Genomic DNA, 16,155 nt, shown 5'->3' on the forward strand with positions numbered 1-16,155 from the left:
GTCAAGGGAACGAACGAACAAACGAATAGCTCCATGTGAGCCCGTATCCTTTTAATGAATGTTACTGTCGCTTTCCATTGTACATGTTTCTTGAATTATTGATACTCCATATTTAATGTCTTGTAAATGTTGAAATTGTTTTTGGACTTATCATTTGATTTATGACATCATTGATTTATGATATCATTGAAATGAACTATTGTGAAACCGATTTGATTACTGATTTTTCTGGTTACTTGCTGAGCTTTTAGCTCACCCCAAAAATATTTTATTCCCCTCCACAGGGCTCAAGACGAAGGAAGGGCTTGTAGTACTTGTGCACGTGATTAGATGGCCTATGTTTTGTACAATTTGGATTTGGAATCATTTTATGTATAGTTGGGAATCGTTTCCGCTTCGCTTATGACATGTAATTTTTGGAGAATTTGATGTATATTGGAGATTTATATTGTAATATTTGAGGTTTATTCTTGTAATTCATTTGAGGATTGTAGTGAACGACTGAGTCCCGGCGAGAGCTGGGCAGGCGGCCCGCCGAACCCTCTGGTTCGCCTCAGGGGGAGGTGGGGCTGTCACAGTTGGTATCAGAGCCTTATGCCGACAGTTGGGACTTTAAGTCCTTCGTCTGGAAAAGCCCCGAGCCTCTCGTTCGTGAAGAGTCACGAAGCGAAACTCTCCGAAGGGGATGCCCGCGTGCGGGTGGCAAGCTGATAGGTACCCCGTGATGTGACCCTGATAACTGTCACAGTTGGTATCAGAGCTTAGGCTTCAGATCTCTGTAGTGTATCCTAGGCTTGAAGTTTAGGATGCCGGACTGTGGGTTTGGTCTGAAATATTAGTGATTTTTGCTGGATGTCTTGACTTGATTGGTACAAGATGGAATGTCGAGGACGACATTCTTTTAAGGAGGGGAGATTGTGATGCCCCGAAAAGAATGAGTGTGAGAACCCGGAAATTTTCACATTTTCTAGGGTTTATTTTATTTAATCGCCCGCCTTTTCTACATTTTCTTTATTAGAAAAATTCCCCAGATAAAGTTTATGAGCAAAGATAGTTTTAAAATGATTTTTCTAGCATCGGTTAGTTTTTGAGAAATTAAGAGCGTATTTTGAACGTGGGACCCGCTAGTGCGGTAAATGCATTAAATTTTTGACAACTTGTTGGAATTTTGTATTAAGTGATATTATTGTACAATGTGTTAAGATATTTGTATTGGAGAGACAAAAAGATAAGTTTTGAACCAAAAGGTGACAAGTGTCACCATAAGATTAAGTCTTGAGTTTGACTACTATTCATAACTTTACCATTTAATTCAAATTGGCCCAAAAATCACTTCATTTTGCAAGCTTCTTGGCCGAATGTTCTTGCTCAAGAAAGAAAGAAAAGCTCTCAATTTCTTCCTTCTATTTCTTGCTCAATCTTCAAATCCAACCAATAAAACTCCAAATCATTCCATAAAATCTCTTTGCTAAGTGGTCTTGAGGTGTTTTGTGGAGTTGTTTGGAAAGCTAAGGTGATTTGTTGCTCTATCTCTTGTGTGGCTAAGGTGAGTTGTGAAGAACCACTCTCCTCCCTTAATTGATGTTCAATTCATGATTGGAGGTGGTATAAGATGCACTTTTATGGATTATTTCTTGATTTGTGGTTGAAGTGATGAGGTTTTATTATTTTTGGGGATTTTCTGTTTTAATATAAGCATGATTGTGTGGCTATCTATGATGATTGGAAATGGTATATAATGACTCTAGGAGGTGGAAAAAGTGATTAATTGCAACCAATTTCTGGTTTGGAAGAAATTTCAGAAAACTAGGGTTCTTGAAGGAGCATTCTGTCCGAATTTTTAGGTCCTAGTTATAGGCCGAATTGGCCTTGGCTTAAAACATGAAAGTTGTAGGGAATGACATTTTAGAGGTGCCTACACAATTTCAGGTCAATCAGAGTAGCGTAGAATGAGAAAAGTTGAAATTACTATTGCTGTTCTGGTTTTACCCGAATGTAAGAATTGCGCCTGTAATTGGTTGTTTTGGCTGGAATTGCTTCCGAATTGGTTGTTGAGGCCTTCTGATGAAATTTATCCCTGTTTCTTATCTTTCAGCTGGTTTTGGAATTTCTGGATTTGGACTTGGATAGCCTGTTTTATGATGTTTCCGCTAGAATGCGTTCTGTGAATCTGTTTTTGTGATTCTGGTATGGTATCTTGCATTTTTGACCCGGTTACACTCGAAACTGGGTTGAGTGACCTTCTGTAATATTGTAGCCCTGTCTCTTAGCTTCGAAACGGTGGGTCTTGCACCTTCATCCAACAATCGTAGCGCCTTTGGTACCATTACCGGAAAATGACATCAAAACCTGTTTTTCTGGTTTTGATCTTAACTTTCATTTCCGGACTTTTCCCTAGCTTGACTTGTACTAGTACTACTTGGAGCTTGCTGAATGGCTATTGGATGAACTTGTTGTTGTGTGTGTACCTTTGGGTTGGAATGAGGAAATAATGAAGCCTTGATGGCTGGGAAAGTAAAGAAAGATAAGAGGAAGTGCTGTCCGAATTTTGAAAGGACTTGTTTGCATTGAGTTTGTGAACTAAGGCTTGGATTTGAGCAAGGCAATGTTATATGATGGATGGTTTCTGAGCCATGGAGGTGAGTGACTTCAAACTATTTCTAAAGTTATTTATGAACCGTTTCCTGCATTATTTACTTTTAAACTGTTTCCAAACTTACTTTTGAACAGTTTTCTTGCATATCATGCGTGCTTGCATATGAGTGTTCCTTGTTGCTGTATTCCTTGACTTATTGGCTTGTTATTATTGATTGGTAATGCGTTAAGTGCTTTCGATGATTGTTAAAACGAGTTTTCTAGGCGAGTGTGTACTTTATCGCACTCGACCTAAATAAATATGAAATTTTCAATGATTAATGATTAAATGCTAGTTGCGCATGAATGTAAGCCGTTTGGCTGAACTGGCCACTGCCCTTCGTTACCGATCAACTCGAGCCAGAAGCGGACTCGGTCGGGCGATATGGTGACCCTGGGTGAATTTGGTATACTCGAGTATTACCTTGTAGTCCGGCTACGTTCGGATGGGTGGAGTCCGGCCAATGGTCGGATGGGTGGAGTCTGTTCAACGTCCGGAAAAGGGGATGAACGAACAAAAGGATGAACGAGGGATTCTACTTACAAAAAAATGTATTTTCAAACGATTGGAGGAATAAGGGGGAATGTCAAGGGAACGAACGAACAAACGAATAGCTCCATGTGAGCCCGTATCCTTTTAATGAATGTTACTATCGCTTTCCATTGTACATGTTTCTTGAATTATTGATACTCCATATTTAATGTCTTGTAAATGTTGAAATTGTTTTTGGACTTATCATTTGATTTATGACATCATTGATTTATGATATCATTGAAATGAACTATTGTGAAACCGATTTGATTACTGATTTTTCTGGTTACTCGCTGAGCTTTTAGCTCACCCAAAAATATTTTATTCCCCTCCACAGGGCTCAAGGCGAAGGAAGGGCTTGTAGTACTTGTGCACGTGATTAGATGGCTTATGTTTTGTACAATTTGGATTTGGAATCATTTTATGTATAGTTGGGAATCGTTTCCGCTTCGCTTATGACATGTAATTTTTGGAGAATTTGATATATATTGGAGATTTATATTGTAATATTTGAGGTTTATTCTTGTAATTCATTTGAGGATTGTAGTGAACGACTGAGTCCCGGCGAGAGCTGGGCAGGCGGCCCGCCGAACCCTCTGGTTCGCCTCAGGGGGAGGTGGGGCTGTCACATTGGAGACTTGGCAACACTACCTACGCGTAAGGGAATTCATCATCAAAACCGACCATGAGTCTCTCAAGCACCTCAAGGGACGACAAAAACTGAGCAAAATGCATGCCAGATGGGTAGCCTTCATCGAGTCCTTTCCATATGTCATCAAATACAAGACGGGTAAGTCTAATGTTGTGGCTGATACTTTATCTTGCAAACATACCTTATTAACTGCATTAGATGCTAAACTCTTCAATTTTGAGCTCATGAATGAATTGTACAAAAAATGACTTGGATTTTTTGAATGCATATGAGAATTGTGGGAAGGCTAACTTTGAAAAGTTCTATGTGCATGATGGTTTCTTATTTTATCTTACCAAGTTATGCATTCCCCAATGTTCTATACGTGACTTACTTGTTCGAGAGTCACATAGTGGTGGCTTAATGGGACACTTTGGTGTCACCAAGACCTTAGCTATGTTGCAAGAACGTTTCTATTAGCCACACATGCGCAGGGATGTGGAGAGGGTTGTTGAAAGATGTGGAGTGTGCCACAAGACTAAGTAACGGGTTAACCCGAATGGTCTGTATACTCCCTTACCTATACCTGACCAACCTTGGCTTGACATTTCTATGGATTTTGTGCTTGGTTTACCTCGATCTAAACGTGGACATGACTCTATATTTGTTGTTGTAGATAGGCTTTCCAAAATGGCTCATTTCATTGCATGTCATAAGACTGATGATGCCTTGCATATTGCTGATTTATTCTTTAAAGAAGTTGTTCGTTTGCATGGCATACCTAGGACTGTAGTGTCTGATAGAGACGTCAAATTCCTGAGTTACTTTTGAAAATCCTTGTGGGGTAGGTTGGGAACCAAACTGTTGTTTTCTACCTCTAGTCATCCTCAAACGGATGGACAGATTGAGGTGGTAAATAGAACCTTGTTGACACTCTTACGTGCAATTGTCAAGAAAAATCTTAAGACATGGGAGGAGTGTCTATCTCATGTTGAGTTTGCATACAATAGGGCTGTGCATCGTGCTACACAATTTTCACCTTTTGAAGTTGTGTATAGGTTTAACCTCTTAACCCTCTTAGACTTGTTGCCATTACCTTCTTCTGAGCATGTGAACTTAGATGGCAAGAAGAAAGCTGAATTCATGAGGGCCTTGCACGAGAAAGTCTGCACCAACATAGAAAGAAGGACCGCTCAATATGTCCAGCAAGCTAACAGGCATAGGTGCCAGCTTGTCTTTGAACCTGGTGATTGGGTCTAGTTACACTTGCGCAAAGAGAGATTTCCAAAACAACAACAAAGTAAGTTGTCAGCAAGAGAAGATGGGTCTTTTCAAGTCCTTGAGCGCATCAATGACAATGCATACCGTTTAGATCTACCTTGTCAGTCTAATGTAAGTGCTACATTCAACGTTGCTGATCTAAGTCCATTTCTTGCAGGGGACGAACACGATTTGAGGGCAAATCCTTCTCAAGAGGAAGGGAATGATGCGAATGAGCAAGAGGCCCATGGTATTCAAGTAGACCCTGTGAAGGTTCCTCAAGGTCCAATGACACGAGCACGAGCTAAGAAATTCAAAGAATCGCTTCAAGCCGTGGTTCATGCCGTTCAATCTCAAGAGAAACCAAGCATTGAAGGAATTGACATGGAGGATCCTTGCAAGACTACCAAGATGTTGCTTAAAGTTGAATGTGCAAGTGATCAAGCTTCGGTTGACGATTGGGCTTAGATTAATGAGCTCATGTTGAGCCTAGGGGCTAGCCGTGTAGGCCTTAGTCTATTAATGCTTTAGTTAGTTAATTAGTTAGTAGTTAGTGGGTTAGTTCGGCCAAGAGAAAGCCCAAGTAACTTTATTAGGTTTAGACGAGGCTATAAATAGCCCCAAAGTTGATGTTACATTCAGTTTTTCAATATTATTAATAAAAATTCCAGAAATTTGCTTTCTTTGAAGCACTGTTCCTTTAGCTTGTGAAAGTGATACGAACTGCGCCAACTTTGTGACGAATCCCGTACAGAAAAGTTAGGATCTAGAAGGAAATATCCACGTTGAAGACTCGAAGAGCGCAGTGGAATCACCTAAACCCGTTGATCACGTGGTCAACGAACCTCGGTATTGGTAGAGGACGCCACAATCTAGCGCGATCCTAGATTGATAAGTCAATTCGAATTCCGAAGAATGATTCTAAGATATTCAAAGTTGCTTCCATGAAGCTTTTGAGAAAACTCTCAAGCGTATTTTTATTAATCATTAATAATCGAGTCTTACACACGATTTCTCTCTCTTTAATACTAACTCATGTAAACCAACGACTAATGACTAATGGGCCAAGTGAACCCACTAAGGTTAGCCCACATGGCTGAACCAAGTGACCCAATGACTAGACTTGACCAAGGTTCGAACCACAAGCCAGTTGAACCTTTTTATTTAAACACTACTAGACTAACAATGCACCATGACCCCAGGCGGTCCACAATGAACTAGTCCGCCTCGAGTACCTCAATTAAAGTAACACGTCGTGACTCGTTGGGGCCCTCAATGGCCTTTGGCTTTCCACTAGCATCTCGAGCCACACGAACCAAGATTTGCAAGGCGTCATTCAACCGTTTTGCTTGAGCTCTTGTCATAGGTCCCAATGGTACCTTCACTTTCTCTATCGACCTCCTCATTAGAAAACTAAGTTGAACACCCTAGAATTGATCTTAGGTTGTTTCTTGACTTATCAATCAAGCACCCACACTTGATTGTGGCGTCTTCTACATCGAATTCAAGCTTGAGTGGTCCAAGTTTGGAGGTCGAATCCATCAAAGTCACAACGTGTCCCTTAAAGGTCTAGGGTTTGCTTCCGCGTGTCGTCTCCTTGGTGCCCGTGGCTCAAGGAATCACATCATGGCTTAATGCAAGTTAGTTGGGGTTCTGCTTCATTAGTCGTTTACTTAGTCTTTTGAATAAATAGCTAGCTCATGTTGAGCATAGTTAGTTGCCATAGCTAGAAGTAATTATGTTGGTTAAATTGGTTTCCTAATTGTTAGTAGGACTAGACAGTAAAATTTGGCCGGCTTAGGGATTGTTCAAAGCCAAATTAATTTCCTTGTTCTAAAAAAAAGACTAGTATTATTCAGCAAACACTTATGTGTGAGAGAGAGTTCTCTCTTGGCCCTTCGTAGCTACCTTTGAACATCTTAGAAGAGTTCTAAGTGTTTGCTTTGGTTTATCAATTCAAGACCACGTTGAATTGTGGCGCCATTCTACCAACAATCTAGGTTCACTAATCTGTTAAGTTGTGGGTTGCGATTAAATTCAAAGTTCATAACTTTGAGGTTTAGAGGGGTCACATCTTTTTTCACTGCTAAACCTTAGGTATTGTTTGTCTAGATCCGGGACTTGTGAAATACGGGTTTTGTCTTCAACGGGTTTCGTATCATCTGGCATCAAAGCTGGTTGACAAATACCAGGTTATATCCTTTTTTCTTTTTGTGTTTTTCTGTCAATTTTGTGTTTTCAATTCTGGTTCTAGGGCTAAAAAAAAGTTTTCAGGTACTGTTCATAGTACTATAGTAATTATTGTTCATCATACTGTAGTAACATTACTGTTCATCATCACTATTCATCCTAAAGTTACTGTTCATTCGAATAAAAAAATTCCAAAATATATTTTCTTGTTTGTTCCTTCATTTGGGTTTATTTCTTGTAACGTCTCAGGCTTTGTTGTTAGTTTCTGCCCGAACCTTTTGGTGTTAATTTTTTTTTGGTTTCTTCACACTTTTTTGACTCCAAAAAATTGGGCTCCAAAAAATTTTTAGACATCGGAGTCTACTGAGATATTGCATATTTGAATAGCTTACTTATGTGTTCCTTATATCAAATCAAAGAAAGTGGTGTGTTGGTCAGACATGATATTCTGAATCCTAGTTTTATATTAATTAAAGAGAATTTTCACGGTTTGGGTTTCAATATAACTGAGTGATAAAAATTGCAACAAAATATCAAAAGATTAGGACAATTTAATTGTTAAAGTTGATGAGAAAAAGAAAACAATAGATGTTTAAAAAAAGTGGATGAAAAAAAAGTTTAGGAGAAAGAAGAAATTGAAAGCGTGTATTTATAGCTACAGATTATAAAGAAAGCGCATTTCTTGAGTGAAAAGAATAAGTGTGTGAAGATGAAAAATTGAAGAGACGTAAGAGGGCATTCCTTTTTTGGAAAATGACGCCGTTGAGTCAGGGAAGCCATTTTCTATGCCCAAAACACTTAGCCAATTTTGCGGATAGAATACCCATCTTCTCTAAGGGTGCGTTTGATAAAACTAAAGCCTGAAAACTAAAGTTTGAAATTCAAAATCTGAAGCTAGAATCCATTAACTTATTGAATTGTTAACTATTAAATCTAATCTATTTCGGTGCATATCACATTCAGTGATATGTTAATAGCTTATCACTTAATTTTCGAAGCACGTTTTACTTAAGAAATTCAATGCCACTTAAATAATTCAGATGTTCAATTTTTGGTTATCAAACGATTTGAATATTAAGATTTGAATCTATTAAATTTAAATGTTGAACTACGTTATCAAATAGGGCCAGGGTTCGTCCCTCCACTACTCTCTAATTCTATCACTCCAAAACACCTCTCTCATCTAGAGTCCCTCTCCCTACTCTCTCCCCCTCCATCCAATTGGTCCATAGATTTCTAGCAGTTGTCATCCCAAAGGGTTTGAGTTAGTGGAAAATAATTGACTTGAAGAGTTCTTCACTAAATCTTGCTATTGGCTCTAGAAAAACATACTTTTGTTCTTCATTAGCCGCAAGAAATCAGAATTTAGGTCTTGGAGTTTGGGCGAAAACCAAAGCTTCGGTTGAAGTTGGGTGCTATTTGAAGTAATAATGCTTTGTTTGCCTAATTTTTCAGTTTGTTGTGATTACCCTTGTGTCAATGAAGTTGTAGTACTCAGGATTAGTATATATAGTCAAGAATGGAACTTACTGATATGAACCCAACCGTGCTTGGCAAACTCGTATTCCAACAAATAGGATCTAGACACTTGACTCCAAGGTTTGAATGTGCAGAACCCTAAACCCCTTTAGAATCCCTTAAATGAGAACTAAGAATGATTCTTAACCCTCAAGAAAAGATTAAAGGAACTTATGGTGTTGGTAGAATGGCGCCACAAACAAGTGTGATTCTTGCTTGATAAGCCAAGAAGAACACTTAGAACCAATCTAAGATATTCAGAGGTTAACCGAAACTAAGAGAATTACTCTTAAAGATGAAAACTATTTATTGATTATTGAATGAATTAAGACAACTCAGCTAGCCTTTATTTATAGGCTTCATGAACCGAAATCCTAACTAGCAATGGAAAATGTTATTAACTCCAAATAATCCTAAACCTAACTTACTAAGAAAACTGTCAACCGAATATGGAAATTGCTATTACGCCCCAAATGGTCAAGGGCTGGTCTGCTAAGGCCCATCATGGGCTGTCTGTGAGGCCCCGAAAAGTATGAGTGTGAGAACCCGTAAATTCCTCTTAATAATTTTCCTAGGGTTTATTTCCTTTAATGGCATGTTTTCTGCATTTTCTGGCTTAGGAAAATTTTCTTGGTGAATTTTATGAGTAATTATAGTTTTTAGATGATTTTTCAAGCATTGGAGAGTTTTTGAAAAATTACGGATATATTATGGACGTGGGCCCCACTAGTGCGATAAGTTCGGAAAAATTCGGCCAATAAGGTTAAGTTTCGGATACTGGGTGAAATTTATCGGGTGTTAAGAGATAAGTGGAGGATGAGATGTGATTGATGTGAGAGGAAACAAAAGGATAGAAATGCATTTAATGAAGTGACACGTGTCACTTTGTGAGTGGTTGAAGCCTAAGACAACTATTCACCCTTTTTGACTTTTTGCCATTGAGTTAAATATCTCACAAAAATCACAAAAATTCACTCTTTTCTTCTCCTCCATGGCTGGTTCTCTCTTGAGCAAAGAAGAAAGAAACTCTTCAACATTTTAGCTTCCATTTAGCTCAAGCTTCCAAAAACAATCACATAAACTAGTTTCTACTCCATAAAATCCCTCCATTAGGTGCTAGTAAGTTGTTTGGTGAAGTTTTTAAGGAAGCTAAGGTGTTCTACAACTCCTTCTCTCTTGTTTACTAGGTAAGTGGTGATTACACTTCCTCCTACACTTAATGATGCTTAATTTGTGCCTAGTGGTGGCTAAAGTGCTGAAATTTGTGGTTTGTTTCTTGGTTTGAGATGAATTGGTGAAGTTTTTATTTTATTGAGGAATTTTCTGGTTTAATGTGATCATGATGTTGTGGTTATTTATGATGGTTGGTAATGAGGGGTTATGACTCTAGTGGATGTAAATGATTGGTAATTGCAACCAATTTTGGATTTGGAAGGAATTTGAGAAAGTTAGGGTTTCATAACCCCCTTTTCTGTCCGGTTTTGTATCATATGGTTAGAGGCCGAATTGGCCTTTTCTTAAAACATGAAAGTTGTAGGTATTGATGTATTTGAGGTGCCTGTAAAATTTCAGGGCAATTGGAGTAGTGTAGAATGAGATATGTCGATTTTACTGTTTCTGTTCTGGGTTGATCAGAATGTGCGAAGTGCGCTTGTAATCGTCTGTTTTGACTGGAATTTATTTGGATTTGGATGTTGGTGTCTTCTGATGAAATGTAGCTTGATGGCCTAGCTATCATATGCCTTTGGAATTTCTGCATTTGGACCTGTATAGACTGAGTTGTACTGATTACAGCATAGTGTGATTTGCAAACCTGCAATTACGGTTCTGGTTTGATATTCTGCATATTTGACCTAGTTGTGCTAGGATTTGGACTGAGTGGCCTTCTACATTGTTGTAGCCCTGGTTCTTAGCTTCGAAATGGTAGGTCTTGTACCTTGATCCGACCATCGTAGTGCTTTTGGCACCATTACCGCAAAATGACGTCAAAACTGTTTTTCTGGTTTGAGCTAAACTTTCATTTCCGGACTTTTCCCTAGCTTGACTTGTACTAGTACTACTTGGAGCTTGCTGGATGGTTATTGGATGAACTTGTTGTTGTGTGTGTACCTTTGGGTTGGAATGAGGAAATAATGAAGCCGTGATGGCTGGAAAAGTTAGCAAATTTAGGGGAAGTGCTGTCCGAACTTTGAAGGGACTTGTTGCATTGGGTTTGTGATCTAAGACTTGGATTTGAGCAAGACAATGCTATATGATGGATGGTTTCAGAGCCGTGGAGGTGAGTGACCTCAAACTATTTCTAAAATTATTTATGAACCATTTCTTGCATAATTTACTTTTGGAACTGTTTTCTTACATATCATGCGTGCTTGCATATCAGTGTCTTGTTATTATTGATTTTGCTTTCAATGATTGTTAAAACGAGTTTTCTAGGCGAGTGTGTACTTTATCGCACTCGACCTAAATAAATATGAAATTTTCAATGATTAATGATTAAATGCTACTTGCGCATGAATGTAAGCCTTTTGGGCTGAACTGGCCATTGCCCCTTGTTACCGGTCGTCTCGAGCCAGAAGCGGACTCGGTCGGGCGACTAGGAACTTGGGTGAACGTTTCGGTATACTCGAGTATTACCTTGTAGGTTGGTGGAGCCTGGCCAAAAGCCAGGGACGGGGTGAATGAATGCACGAATGAAACCAAATGCAATGAAATGACAGGAGAACGAACGTATCCTTTTCATGAATGTTTCTATCGCTTTCCATTGTAAATGTTTCTTGAATTATTGATACTCCATATTGAAATGACATCATTGAAATGAACTATTGTTAAACAGATTTGATTACTGATTTTACTGGTTACTCGCTGAGCTTCTAGCTCACCCCAAAACTATTTTATTCCCCTCCACAGGGCTCAAGGCGAAGGAGTGGCTTGTAGTGTTTATTCATGGATTATCTCATGTGTGGCTTGAACTTGGATTTCCTTTTGTGTGATCATTCATATTGGGATTGTATTGAACGTTTAGAATTGATTGGATGTGTAATAGTCTAGTGTTGGACTTCCTCCTGTATAATAATTGTGATCAAGGATCAGAGTGGCGCAGTGGAAGCGTGGACGCTTCGCTGTTGATATGTAAAGTTTGGGAACCTTTGATGTATATTTGATATATATATCTTGAAATTCAATTGAGGACTTTAGTGAACGACTGAGTCCCGGCGAGAGGTGGGGCCGTGACAATTGGTATCAGAGCTTAGGTTTCAGATCTCTGTAGTGCATCCTAGGCTTGAAGTTTAGGATGCCGGACTGTGGGTTTGGTTTGCAATATTAGTGATTCTTGCGGGATGTCTCAACTTGATTGGTACAAGATGGAATGTCGAGGACGACATTCTTTTAAGGAGGGGATATTGTGAGGCCCCGAAAAGTATGAGTGTGAGAACCCGTAAATTCCTCTTAATAATTTTCCTAGGGTTTATTTCCTTTAATGGCATGTTTTCTGCATTTTCTGGCTTAGGAAAATTTTCTTGGTGAATTTTATGAGTAATTATAGTTTTTAGATGATTTTTCAAGCATTGGAGAGTTTTTGAAAAATTACGGATATATTATGGACGTGGGCCCCACTAGTGCGATAAGTTCGGAAAAATTCGGCCAATAAGGTTAAGTTTCGGATACTGGGTGAAATTTATCGGGTGTTAAGAGATAAGTGGAGGATGAGATGTGATTGATGTGAGAGGAAACAAAAGGATAGAAATGCATTTAATGAAGTGACACGTGTCACTTTGTGAGTGGTTGAAGCCTAAGACAACTATTCACCCTTTTTGACTTTTTGCCATTGAGTTAAATATCTCACAAAAATCACAAAAATTCACTCTTTTCTTCTCCTCCATGGCTGGTTCTCTCTTGAGCAAAGAAGAAAGAAACTCTTCAACATTTTAGCTTCCATTTAGCTCAAGCTTCCAAAAACAATCACATAAACTAGTTTCTACTCCATAAAATCCCTCCATTAGGTGCTAGTAAGTTGTTTGGTGAAGTTTTTAAGGAAGCTAAGGTGTTCTACAACTCCTTCTCTCTTGTTTACTAGGTAAGTGGTGATTACACTTCCTCCTACACTTAATGATGCTTAATTTGTGCCTAGTGGTGGCTAAAGTGCTGAAATTTGTGGTTTGTTTCTTGGTTTGAGATGAATTGGTGAAGTTTTTATTTTATTGAGGAATTTTCTGGTTTAATGTGATCATGATGTTGTGGTTATTTATGATGGTTGGTAATGAGGGGTTATGACTCTAGTGGATGTAAATGATTGGTAATTGCAACCAATTTTGGATTTGGAAGGAATTTGAGAAAGTTAGGGTTTCATAACCCCCTTTTCTGTCCGGTTTTGTATCATATGGTTAGAGGCCGAATTGGCCTTTTCTTAAAACATGAAAGTTGTAGGTATTGATGTATTTGAGGTGCCTGTAAAATTTCAGGGCAATTGGAGTAGTGTAGAATGAGATATGTCGATTTTACTGTTTCTGTTCTGGGTTGATCAGAATGTGCGAAGTGCGCTTGTAATCGTCTGTTTTGACTGGAATTTATTTGGATTTGGATGTTGGTGTCTTCTGATGAAATGTAGCTTGATGGCCTAGCTATCATATGCCTTTGGAATTTCTGCATTTGGACCTGTATAGACTGAGTTGTACTGATTACAGCATAGTGTGATTTGCAAACCTGCAATTACGGTTCTGGTTTGATATTCTGCATATTTGACCTAGTTGTGCTAGGATTTGGACTAAGTGGCCTTCTACATTGTTGTAGCCCTGGTTCTTAGCTTCGAAATGGTAGGTCTTGTACCTTGATCCGACCATCGTAGTGCTTTTGGCACCATTACCGCAAAATGACGTCAAAACTGTTTTTCTGGTTTGAGCTAAACTTTCATTTCCGGACTTTTCCCTAGCTTGACTTGTACTAGTACTACTTGGAGCTTGCTGGATGGTTATTGGATGAACTTGTTGTTGTGTGTGTACCTTTGGGTTGGAATGAGGAAATAATGAAGCCGTGATGGCTGGAAAAGTTAGCAAATTTAGGGGAAGTGCTGTCCGAACTTTGAAGGGACTTGTTGCATTGGGTTTGTGATCTAAGACTTGGATTTGAGCAAGACAATGCTATATGATGGATGGTTTCAGAGCCGTGGAGGTGAGTGACCTCAAACTATTTCTAAAATTATTTATGAACCATTTCTTGCATAATTTACTTTTGGAACTGTTTTCTTACATATCATGCGTGCTTGCATATCAGTGTCTTGTTATTATTGATTTTGCTTTCAATGATTGTTAAAACGAGTTTTCTAGGCGAGTGTGTACTTTATCGCACTCGACCTAAATAAATATGAAATTTTCAATGATTAATGATTAAATGCTACTTGCGCATGAATGTAAGCCTTTTGGGCTGAACTGGCCATTGCCCCTTGTTACCGGTCGTCTCGAGCCAGAAGCGGACTCGGTCGGGCGACTAGGAACTTGGGTGAACGTTTCGGTATACTCGAGTATTACCTTGTAGATTGGTGGAGCCTGGCCAAAAGCCAGGGACGGGGTGAATGAATGCACGAATGAAACCAAATGCAATGAAATGACAGGAGAACGAACGTATCCTTTTCATGAATGTTTCTATCGCTTTCCATTGTAAATGTTTCTTGAATTATTGATACTCCATATTGAAATGACATCATTGAAATGAACTATTGTTAAACAGATTTGATTACTGATTTTACTGGTTACTCGCTGAGCTTCTAGCTCACCCCAAAACTATTTTATTCCCCTCCACAGGGCTCAAGGCGAAGGAGTGGCTTGTAGTGTTTATTCATGGATTATCTCATGTGTGGCTTGAACTTGGATTTCCTTTTGTGTGATCATTCATATTGGGATTGTATTGAACGTTTAGAATTGATTGGATGTGTAATAGTCTAGTGTTGGACTTCCTCCTGTATAATAATTGTGATCAAGGATCAGAGTGGCGCAGTGGAAGCGTGGACGCTTCGCTGTTGATATGTAAAGTTTGGGAACCTTTGATGTATATTTGATATATATATCTTGAAATTCAATTGAGGACTTTAGTGAACGACTGAGTCCCGGCGAGAGGTGGGGCCGTGACACTGTCCAACCTTATTTCAAGCCTACACAAGACACTTAACTCGATAAGGAAGCCCATCAAGCAATCCGTTCTCTCCCTAGTCATTCGCGGCTTCCTTATGGACTTGGAGTAGGCTCACCATTGTGTGATTAGACTCTTGAATCCTTCCTATGCGTGCGTGTATGAACGATTTGTAGAAATGTTTGAAGGGTCTCTCGCATCTTCCTTGCCCTTGCTCGAGTCATCGGTCCAAGGTTCATCGATGGTACACGTAGATCATCCTCACTCGAGCCTCTTGAAGTGACAACTTGAGCTCTTGGTGGTTCCTCATCAGTCCCCTCCTCTTGAGAAAGATTTGTCCTCAAATCGAAGTCATCACCTACATTAAAGGGAAGTAAGTCAGCGACATTGAAAGTAGAGCTAACACCATACTCACCTGGAAGGTCAAGTTGGTAAGCATTGTCGTTGACTTCAACAAGGATTTGAAATGGTCCATCTCCGCGAGGCATCAACTTGCTTCGTCTTTTCTCAGGAAAACATTCCTTGCGCATGTGTAGCCAAACCCAGTAACCGGGTTCGAATAGCAATTGTCTACGTCCCTTGTTTGCATGTTTGGCAAATTGCTCCGTGCGCTTTTCGATGTTCGCTCGAACCTTCTCATGAAGGTGCCTTACTACCTCGGCTTTTTTCTTACCATCAAGGCTAGCATGTTCACTCAAAGGTAAAGGCATGAGATCTAGTGGTGTTAACGGGTTGAAACCGTACACCACCTCAAAAGGAGAAAAGTGAGTAGTAGAGTGGGTAGAACGGTTATTCAGTGGAAGTGTGTTGAATTAAGAACAGACAGTAAACGTCTTTATTATGGGCATTTTATTCTGTCTCCACTGATGAAAGGTCAAGCCGACACAATAGGAATTGCAATGCGACAAGCTTTGCTTAGAGAAATAGAAGGAACATGTATCACACGTGTAAAATCTGAGAAAGTCGCACATGAATATTCTACCGTAATAATATCTCGGGGTTTGCAACGATATCATGGTATATCTACTATACGACCATTAACTAAAATATGTCTATGGTTAACTAATTGACGAGCTGCAAGAATAGTTGAAGCCATACCCAATCGAAAAAGGATGTTATCCAAACGCATTTCAAGTAATTGTAGTAAAACTTGGCCTGTTGACCCCTTGGCTTTTCCGGCGATACGAACATATTGAAGTAATTGTCGTTAAAAGTGTGATTCATTTTATTAACCCTTTAATTGTTAAAGGGTCTTTGCTTTCGGTTTGAT

Source organism: Coffea arabica, chromosome 2e, assembly GCF_036785885.1.
Source record: "Coffea arabica cultivar ET-39 chromosome 2e, Coffea Arabica ET-39 HiFi, whole genome shotgun sequence".
Lineage (NCBI taxonomy): Eukaryota > Viridiplantae > Streptophyta > Magnoliopsida > Gentianales > Rubiaceae > Coffea > Coffea arabica.